Here is a 12,500-nt window from a genome sequence, read left to right as displayed (position 1 = left end):
CTCATTCACTCACCACAGCTACCAGTGTGGGAAGTTGAGGTCATCATGCGTGCTTGCTGAACAGACGCCACGTCAGTCAACACACCACCTGCACCACCACTCACACCATTTCCCACCACGGTAAAAATTAGTAAGTTACATAGTTACTTCATTTATACAATACACAGTGATAGACAATAAGCTTCTGCACAAACATATAAAACGTGCTGTATAGTTACAGTTTAAATACACATACTGACTTCAGTTATCTCCATAACTCAAACACTACATAATCACCAACAATAAATATTCTACACTGTATATATTCATTCATTTATTATAACATTTATTTACTACCAACGAGTGTTACCATTTATACCTACGTAAAATACGTGTTTCATACATACAACTATACATTAATTATATCTACAAAGTAATAAAGAAAATATACCATCACAATTACTCAGTGAGCAATTAAAAGAACTGTATTAAACATTTATTGATTAAAGCTACCTAGTGGAAACAGATAAATTAAGTTACAAGGTAAACTAGAAAAAAAAAAAATGGCCAACACAAATGCCGTTAGCAAGAGTGAACATCTTCAACACAATCGTGAAGACAATGATTTCCACACAGTGCTGACACACATATTACTCACGATAGGTACAGGTGAACAACAAATCAGTGTGTATAGTTAATACTGTATATATGTATATATATTTTTTTTTATATAAAATAACAAAATATGGGACTATATAATATCATTTTATAGTATCTGTGCAATATAAACTAAACTTTGAAAAAGTATCCCAAGAAAATTAGCCAGTAATTATGTAACCATGAACAACATGGAAACAAGCGTACACAAGCAAAGAGAAACAAACTATGGAAAATCAATACATACAAAAAAAAAAAAAAGAAAGAAAGAAAGAAAAGTAAAACAGAAAAAAGAGAAATAGAGTAAGATCACATAACAAACAAATGAAAATAAGTGTAAGTGTTACTACATAAGCCAAAATACCACATAAACTACAAAAAAAAAAAGCAAATTGTTGTCTCCACATACAAGTGGCACGACACATCATCACTATCATCGACCGCAGCATATGTTAGGACTGCAGTTATTACAATTGTTACTCCATATTATAATTATGTAACGACAAACGATTGCATTATGTTACACTTTGCCAATTATGTAACAGTTGCATTAACAAGATGTAACTTTTATGTAACTTTAACTACAATTATGTACCTACAAACGATATGTAACAATTATGTAACGACAAACGATTGCATTATGTTACACTTTGCCAATTATGTAACAGTTGCATTAACAAGATGTAACTTTTATGTAACTTTAACAACAATTATGTACCTACAAACGATATGTAACAATTATGTAACGACAAAACAGTTGCATTAACAAGATGTAACTTTTATGTAACTACAATTATAAGGCCAACACAATTATGCATTAACATAATATTTGGTAACAATTCATAAAATGTTACAATTATGTAGTACCACAATGTTAGTACAATATTATAAGTCATACAATTATAGCACAATTCTGTATTACCAGTATCATCATACAAGTTAGGTGAAATATTAGACATTACTAAAGTGATAACTCAAATATGTAATGTATAACCTTGCAGTATTACCATTGCACAATTATATGCGTAATATTACTGAATAATCACTATTTACTATGAATAATATATGTCTACAATATTCATACAATTATGTTACTTTACAATATTATGTATTTCACTTAATTAGCTTATAAGTTCATTATAATGTGTATGTAGTATGTATTAATATATTATAACTATTAAATGTCGATGGTACGCCATTTTTGCGCGGCAGAGCAATGTGGTAGGTCTCCATATTATAATTGCAAATCATACTAGATAGATAGATAAATAGATAGATAGAGAGACAGATAGAAGCAGGAAGTCAAATGATGAGAAGGTGTTGTGTTTGCGAGAAGAGAGCAGCGCTAAACGCTTACACGGGGGAAAGCTGACGACAGCGGCCAGTAAGGAGATGATTCAGTTAGCTGTCAGCAGTCCTCTCGTGAGAAAGTTCTGTTGCCATGAGGAAGATACGTGACACACACACCCTACTACACGAGATGTGAGGAAAGAGAGTTTATAAGGAGACAAGCGACCCTAGAGAGAGGTCGAGACGGAGATTAGCTTTAGAACAGAGAGAGAGAGAGAGATAGCGAGACAGGGAGGTAGCTACACAGGACTTATACTATTATACCTGTTTAATATTTCCAAGACAAATAAAAATAGTCCCATACTATTCTTTACCTCTCCCGTCACTACATGGCATCTGGTGGGGAAACTACTACAAGATATAAAAGCCGCTCGACCACAAGTCTAAAATATACTTCTCTACAAGTAACTACAAAGTCTTTATGACAACTGTCCCGCTTGTGCAAGGGGACGGGTGTGTGCGTGTGTGAAGGTCACAGCCTTGCCCTTCGATAGGACTATATGAGCTCTCAGCTCCCTTCCGGGAGGGTAAAAGCTCACGATCACGACCATCAAGTGATCTTGCCCGACCCGGTGAATTACACACACACCACTATATAAACAAAAACGCTTACACAAATTCGACAAGAGCCACCGATGCTCCGGGATCAAAGGATTAGTACCGAACACTAAAACTGAAGGATTATATCGGAAAGATAGACAGATAGATAGATGGACAGATAGACAAATAGATACAGATAGATATAGATTAATAGATAATGGATAAAACCTCTCCTGTGAGCTGAATGAAATTATCTGGTGATAGCAAAAACGTATCTACTACCTATCTATTTATCTCTATATCCATCTATCTATCTATCTATCTATCTATCTACTGCAAGACGTCTTCATCCCAGACAAGTAGTAACAAACAAATCGCCTGTGTCACCTTCACCTTCGCCATAAAGCTACCATCTCTACAATTCACACCACCCTCACTTATATACCTCTTCTATAGGTTACAGTGATGCAGAAATCCAGTCCGCACCAGCCAGCATTTGGTATGGACGCACCCTTAGGGGTGTTTAACAGACTCGCTGGAATATTGCACCGTGTCGAAATTTTACTAACAATACAGCCAAGTTCCTCATTATACCTTTCAACATGAGGACTTCCTTCCCTTTCTCACTATCTTCCGAGGAGTTTCATTCACGACATATGAGAGTCTTTGACCTGCACAGGTAAGATATTGCCTTCATTAACCCCTTCACTACGAGCAGGCAACCCTAAAACGAACAAGATCTACAGGTAAAATAATTAGGTTAATATCACATGCTCGAGTTGATGGGATTTTGACTGTATGCACATGACCTTGATGCGTTGGAAGGTCAAAGGTCAGATTTGTTTTTGTTATTCATAGCGTAAAGAATCCATAATGGGTTTGTGTGTGTGTGTGTGTGTGTGTGTGTGTGTGTGAGTGTGTGTGTGTGTGTGTGCGTGTGTGTGTGAAAAATCATGAATGGAGGGACGTGGGAAGGGTTTATACCAATGAAGAGCAAATAATCTCATTAGCGTATTAATTTTTTATCAGCATAACCCAGTAAATCTCTCTCTCTCTACTACTACTACTACTACTACTATTCCACATCCTCATAATTCAAACACAAAACGGGAAAGATTTTTTAATCGATATTATTATGATGTGATTTTCATAAAGATATGTACGCTTGGTGTCTGACAGGATGATGATGATGATGATGATGATGACAATGATGATGATGATGATAATGATGATCTGAGCGAGCACATAAGAAGGATTTAGCACCTTCTTTATTTTATTTATTGCTTCTTAAATTTCTTTGGCTAGTAATGTGAAATGCATCCCCCCAAGAAAATCATATGCACAGATATTTGAGCTTGTAAGGTTAAGCCAGAATTCTACGGACTTAAGCGCCCCATTTCACTAATAAGACTGTTTATACTTCTCTATCTCTCTCTCTCTCTCTCTCTCTCTGTTATTCCATTCTATTTAAGCTGCTCGCATAGTTCATAATAACTTTTTCTTCCTTCCCTTCCTCTTTCACCCACCCATTTTCTTCCCTCCTCTCCCCCTTCCCTCCTCCTCTTCCTCCCTCCTCCTCTCCCATGTATCCTAATTACATCCTCAATAAATAGAGGTTAGGATGACAAGACAATTAAGGGAGAATTACTTACTTGGTACAATATTATGGAAAAATATTTATGCAGTGCCATTTTGAGAAACTTTTATCGTCATGAAATTTTTAATAATGGTAGGTGGGGGAGCTCACCATCCACTCACTCGATGTACTGCTGCTCTAGGATGTCTGCCCTTTCCTCTCCTCCCTCCTTTCCTTCCTTCCTCTTCTCTCTTTCTTTCCTTCATTCTTTCCTTGTCCTCCTGCCTGCGGGTGACCTTACGCTCCCTCTTCTCTCTTTCTTTCCTTCATTCTTTCCTCTTCTTTTGCCTATGGGTGACTCTACACTGAGTGACAAGTCAAATGGTTTCCTGTACACCAAGAAACCATTTACTACGCTGGGTGGTAACCATATAACCAAATTATGGCACCTAGTGGTTTAGTGGGTACTTGCGGCGCTCAAATCGGATTTAGCCGGTGAAGGTTTATATCCAAGGGGTGGTTGGGGTCTGTTGTTCATGTAATGCCCCTCAGGGATGAGTGAGGTTGGTCACTCTCATCTTAAATGTCAGGACCAGCATGCCCAGCCCCGGGCTCCTACGCCTCTCATGGGGCAAGGTAGGATTGGATGATGGATGAATGGATGGACAATATTAACACTATCAGGCTCCTATGACCCACTCTGAAGGCTCCTGCCTCAGGTAAGGAAGCTCCCTGTGGTTGATGGTGGTGGTGGTTGTGGTGGAGGTGGTGGTGCATTTTGGTGGTTATAGTGGTTACAGTGGTAAAATGTGGATGCTAGTGGCGGTGGTGTTGCTGTGGTAGTTGGTGGTGGTAGTGAGGTATGGTGGTGGCGAAAAATTATGGTGGTGGTGGAGGTGGTGGTGATGGTGGAAGACTGGTTGTTGGCGGCGGCTGTGTGGTGGTGGTAAAAATAATTAATGTGGTGGTTGTGGGGGGGGGGGGGGAATTAGGGTATGGATGATGATGACGATGACTGACTACTCTACCTAAATATCTATCTATCTGTTTATCTGTCTATATGTATCTACTGACTCATTTGGTATTAAATTACAAGGTCAGGTCGACTCTAAAGCAGCTATATTTATCGATAACTTATTTGCCTACCTATCCATCACTCACCTCCCCAACTCCCTATACCCTTTCAATTAACCATCTAAGATTATTATTAAGCTTATTGTTTTGGTAAGTACAGTATTATTATTATTATTTTTCTTTGCATTTTCTTCCCTAAGCTCTTGATATTATACAGGATGGTACCCTACGGTATCCCATGTACTTGTGCCAAATATAAATGACCTTCACGTACTTCTGAGGGTCATATACTCATTTTTGGTGCAAAAATTGCATATCTGAAACTGAAATATCTAAGATACTAATTGAGATACAGCTATTTCGTTGAAAATCCTATGATCAAAAAGTTTCCAGAGAATTTTGGCTGAATATTTTGCCATGTAGCCTAGTGAAAAGTTCAGAATTCAAATCTGCCCAATGTCTTCTTTGTAATATGTTTTAAAGAAAACCACAAAACCTGTACAGCTGTAATATTACAGAAATTTAGCTGCAGTCCCTCTCATTATCTGAAAGGAATATGGTTACAGTTAAGCATACAGTTAGCCAGTTATTGTGACAAATGTAAGATGTACCCATGCTTACAAAGACAATCAATATCGTAAATAGTTATGGTGAAGCTCCCTTACTGTGGCTACACAATAAGTAAATAGGTAACTACTTATTTATATTCTTAACATAACCATACCTATACTGTACTCCTTGCTGTGAGGTGCTGCCAACTGTGCAGGGAGATTTCTGACTCTGAGGCCCAAAGCAAAGGCAGTGACACTTACATCAACCTTGCTTTACTTACAAATACCTACAAACACATCTCAGAATCAGTTTTTTCTATATCACTTCTAACCCGATGAAGATTACTTACAAACCTACCAAACCAGATCAGTCAGACACTTCAGGTAATAGAGCACTAAAAGGGAACAGCCTAGTTATAATAGTTACACTGTAGGCTGTTATGTACGAGTTATTATACAAATTCTTCACTGACAACTCAACGTCTTTTCACACAGTTCCTATATCACTAAATTAAGAGAGTGACTAAGAGGAAGACTGGAGATGAAAGAGTAGTTCAGTGACTCATCTCCAACCACTCTTCATAAATATAAACAGCCACGCAATTTTTTCATCCACTGGCCTACCAAACACCAGGATAAATCTTGCTCTGGAGACTCACGCAGACATGCAGACTGACAGACAAACAGACGGTGACTCAGACAGATATGCAGACTGACAGACAAACAGACGGTGACTCAGACATACATGCAGACTGACACAGTGACTCAATTATATGCAGACTGACAGACAAACAGACGGTGACTCAGACAGATATGCAGACTGACACACAAACAGACGGTGACTCAGACATACATGCAGACTGACGCAGTGACTCAATTATATGCAGACTGACAAACAAACAGACGGTGACTCAGACAGATATGCACACTGACACACAAACAGACGGTGACTCAGAGATATGCAGACTGACAAACAAACAGACGGTGACTCAGACAGATATGCAGACTGACAAACAAACAGACGGTGATTCAGACAGATATGCAGACTGACACACAAACAGACGGTGACTCAGACATACATGCAGACTGACACAGTGACTCAATTATATGCAGACTGACAAACAAACAGACGGTGACTCAGACAGATATGCAGACTGACAAACAAACAGACGGTGACTCAGACAGATATGCAGAATGACACACAAACAGACGGTGACTCAGACATACATGCAAACTGACACAGTGACTCAATTATATGCAGACTGACACACAAACAGACGGTGACTCAGACAGATACGCAGACTGACACACAAACAGACGATGGAGGTGTATTAGGAGTAGTGTATTAGTATTCCAGCTTGAGGAGGGGCGTATTAGTGAGACAGGGTGGTATCAGGGGTGTATCAGTATGTCGGGGTGCATACGGGTGTACTGGGAGGTGTATGGGTGTATTAGGTGTATCAGGAATGTATTAGTGTATCAGGGGTGTATTAGAGATGGTGTATTAGGACTAGTCTCCGCGGCACCCTAATATTTACATTCATCCTCCCTAATCCATCACTACGTCTCGGGATTAAATTCTTAAACCTTCTTACGAGATTGTTTTTCTTTCCTACGATTCTTCTCTTTTCATTTTCTCTTTTCTTTCTTTCTTTCTTTCTTTTTTTTTTTTTTTTTTTTTTTTTGCTAGCAGCAGGCGATTATAGACCGCTATGGGATCTCATGTAGTGAACGGCATGAGAGTGGTAATTATAGCAACGGTGAAGAACAGTAATAATTATAACAGCGGTGAAGAACAGTCATAATTATAGCAACGGTGAAGAACATCAGTAACAAGAAGCGGTGCCACGGCACAGCAAACCCGTCCCCGGCAGTCATTTTAGTGCTGACGTATGAACACAACAGGATATCTAGTCCAAGATGCCACATATCAAATTTGGAGTAAATCGAGTGAAAATTGACGATATTATGCCCATTTGAAATTTTAGGTCTGATCCCCCCCTGCCGCTAACTGAGGAGGGGTGACCCCCCTGAAGTAATGAGGCATGTAGGATGCATATTTGAAAGATGCACCTTTAGGATTTGGTTTCATGTTGATATGACGAATGTGAAAGGAGTTATGGCGAAAAACTTTTTTTTTCTTTGGCCTACAGCCTGGCCATTGGCCCAATTTGGTCCAAAATTCAATCAGGACCAGAAGGTCACACCTCATCATCCGTGTAATTTTAGCCGAAATCGCACCAGTAGTTGTCGCGTAAAGTTGTTAACAGACAAACAGACAGACAGACAAACTGACAAACCGAGTGAAAACAATAGCCGTCCCCAAGCCCCTCTGGGACGGAGACGGGTATTTATCCCAACGGTGAAGATCACAGGAATGATTAGTAATTGTTAATTATATAAATAGTAATGGGAGTTAGCACAATAGTGATAATTACGGTGACGATAGTAATGACATAATGTGATGATCCTCGAAACTGTGATGCATGGTGATGATATGGGATAAAATGGTTACTAACAGTTACGGTGAAATAGTGATGAGTACAGTGATTCAAGTGATGATAGTGATGATGTATGGTGATGATTATAGTGAGATGAACTGTGATGATTTCATTGAACAAAATGGTTACTGATGGTTATGGTGAAATAGTGATGATTACAGACATTGAAATTATTATAATGATCCTAATATTTAGTACAAAAATCATTATCACCATTCCATTCACCATTACAACCTCATCACTATCATCACCTTTACTAAAAATGCAAACCACTTTCATCACAAATCGCCATCACAGTACTATCATCATCACCATCATCATCCCAATAAGCATCACATCACACCATCATCATCATCATCATCTCAGTAATCATCACATCACACCATCATCATCATCTCAATAAGCATCACATCACACCATCATCACCATCTCAATACTTATCACATCACACCATCATCATCATCTCAATCATCATCACATCACTCACTCAAATCCTTATCACGACGAATCACTACTAATTTTCACCATCAGTCATCACTACAATCATCACTATAATCATCATTATATACTATTTGTACTATAATCATCATAATCATCACCATTCCTTATAATCATCACCATCACCACTGCTTGTCACCGCTAATCACCACCACTGGTCATCACTACTATAATTTTCAACATAGGTGTCATTACTATAATCATCACTATACTCACACAATCATCATCATTACTAATCACTATAATCACCATCACCACTGCTAGTCATCACAAACCATCACCGTCATCACTATTGCAATCATCACTATTAATCATCAATATATTCTTTACTATAATCACACAATCACTACTATAACTAATCATCACATTCACCATCACCACTGCTACAACAAACCCTCAATCATCACCATTACTATCAACATTACAATCGCTCATCACCATCATCATCACCACTACTACATGTCTAAAATCGCTCATCATCTTCATCATCACCATTACTATCATGACAACAATCGCTCATCACCATCACCATTACTACCACCCCTACAATCGCTCATCACCATCATCATCGTTACAATCGCAAATCACCATCATCATCACCATTACTATCATGACTACAAACGCTCATCACCATCATCATCACCACTATGAACATGACTACAATCGCTTATCACCATCATCATCACCATTATGACCACCACTACAATCGCTCATCACCATCATCACCACCACTGCTATCATGACTACAATCGCTCATCACCATCATCATCACCATTACTATCATGACTACAATCGCTCATCACCATCATCATCACCATTACTATCATGACTACAATCGCTCATCACCATCATCATTACTATCATGACTACAATCGCTCATCACAATCATCATCATTACTATCATGACTACAATCGCTCATCACCATCATCATCATCATCATCATTACTATCACACAACGATCGCTTATCACCATCATCGTCACCATTACTATCATGACTACAATCGCTCATCACCATCATCATTACTATCATGACTACAATCGCTCATCACCATCATCGTCACCATTACTATCATGACTACAATCGCTCATCACCATCATCATCACCATTACGATCACCGCTACAATCGCTCATCACCATCATCATCATAACTATCATGACTATAATCGCTCATCACCATCATCATCACCATTACTATCATCATTTCAATCGCTCATCACCATCATCATCACCATTACTATCATGACTACAATCGCTCATCACCATCATCATCACCATTACGATCACAACTACAATCGCTCATCACCATCATCATCATTACTATCATAACTACAATCGCTCATCACCATCATCATCACCATTACTATCATGACTACAATCGTTCATTATCATCATCACCATTACGATCACCACTACAATCGCTCATCACCATCATCATTACTATCATGACTATAATAGCTCATCACCATCATCATCACCACTACTATCATGACTACAATCGCTCATCACCATCATCATCACCATTACTTTTATGATTACAATCGCATCATCACCATCACCATCGCTCATCACCATCATCATTACTATCATGACTACAATCGCTCATCACCATCATCATCACCAATACTTTTCATGATTACAATCGCTCATCACCATCACCATCATCATCACCATTACTATCATGACTACAATCGCTCATCACCATCATCATCACCATTACTTTTATGATTACAATCGCTCATCACCATCACCATCATCACCACCATTACTATCATGATTACAATCGCTCATCACCATCACCATGATCACCATTACTATCATGATTACAATCGCTCATCACCATCATCATCACCATTACTATCATGACTACAATCGCTCATCACCATCACCATCATCATTACTATCATGCCTATAATCGCTCATCACCATCATCATCACCATTACTATCATGACTACAATCGCTCATCACCATCATCATTACTATCATGACTATAATCGCTCATCACCATCATCATCACCATTACTATCATCATTTCAATCGCTCATCACCATCATCATTACCATTACTATCATCATTTCAATCGCTCATCACCATCATCATCATCAATACTATCACACAACGATCGCTCATCACCAACATCGTCACCATTACTATCATGACTACAATCGCTCATCACCATCATCATTACTATCATGACTACAATCGCTCTTCACCATCATCATCACCATTACGATCACCACTACAATCGCTCATCACCATCATCATCATTACTATCATGACTACAATCGCTCATCACCATCATCATCACCATTACTATCATGACTACAATCGTTCATTATCATCATCACCATTACGATCACCACAACAATCGCTCATCACCATTACTATTCACCAATATAACAGCCGCTCAAAGCAGAAGAAAATGGTCTAATGCTAAAAACAATTATTTTCAAGGTCTTTAAAAATATATATATACATTAGCTGGGCAAGATGGCTACAAATTTGTTAATAAAATTCGGGAAGAACACCATGATCAGCACTCAAGAAAAAAAACCGGACCCCCCCCCAAAAAAAAAAAAAAGATATATAAGAAGTGTTCGAAAAAGTCAAAACCACAACAATGGGTAATTCACACAAAAAACACAAGAGGAAGGGGGAGGAGACAGAGGGGAGGAGGGAGGAGACAGAGGGGAGGAGGGAGGAGACAGAGGGGAGGAGGGAGGAGACAGAGGTGGGGAAGGAGGAGAGGCAGGAGGAGGGGGAGGTAGGAGAGGAGAAAAAGGAGGAGGAGGGGGAAAACAAGAAGCGGGAGGAGACAAAGGTATAGGGAGAGGAGAGGCAGAGGGAAGAGGAGGAAGGGACAAAAAAGGAGGAGGAGGCGGGGAAGAAACAGGAGGAGGTGGGGAACAAACTGGAGGAGAAGGAAGAAGGGGAAGTGAAAAAAAGAAGCGTAATATATTTAAGCGTTTATCTAATTGGTTCAAAAAGGGGAAAAAGGGAGACAGGAGGAAGAAGGAGGAGAAGGAGGAGGAGGAAAAGGATTTGAAGAACAAGAGGGAAGAGAAGGACAAGGACAAGGAAGAGAAAGAGGAGAAGGAGGAGGAGGAAAAGGATTTGAAGAACAAGAGGGAAGAGAAGGACAAGGTCAAGGAAGAGAAGGAGGAGGAGGAAAACAAGGAGGAAGACGAGGAGGAGTGCCAGGTACCCAAGAAGATACCTAATTTTTCCAAACCTTGCTTCGACTCTATGAGACACAGGAACTCAACGAACGAAAAAATGAAGAAGGTTACGTTGGAGGATAAGCTACGACGTCTTCAGGAAGAAAATACGGATCTTAAAAAAAAACACATTTTTATGAAACGATTCTATACCAAGTTGAGTTAGCATTTGAGTCTCGAGGAGGAGCTAAACGAGACATTGGTGTCCATGCTGGAAGCAATGAAGCATGACACTGAGGACATAAAGGAAGGATGGGCGAGGGATGCAGTGGTCGTAATGGACATGACTAAGTTACTTAACCTTATTTTTCTGGGGAAAGGCTGTCTGATCCATCGGCAGTCCTTTTTCAAGACAACTAAAATAAGCGACCAGGTGCATGGGATGCAGCGGTTGGATATCACATTTATACAACCTTTGCCTAAAAGATATCTAACTGAAAACTGAACAGTAACGCCTCAGAAAAGATGTCCTCAAAACAAACATTAGGAGTGTGTGGTAAACGAGCCTGGCTGGCGTGGTGGCTTTGAGTTCTTGCTCATTAACGGTACTGTTGG

This window comes from Coenobita brevimanus, chromosome 29 (genome assembly GCF_032717465.1).
Source record: "Coenobita brevimanus isolate Jiangsu-jjx chromosome 29, ASM3271746v2, whole genome shotgun sequence".
NCBI lineage: Eukaryota > Metazoa > Arthropoda > Malacostraca > Decapoda > Coenobitidae > Coenobita > Coenobita brevimanus.
The sequence above is the reverse complement of the archived record's forward strand: the minus strand, read 5'-3'. Positions refer to the sequence as shown.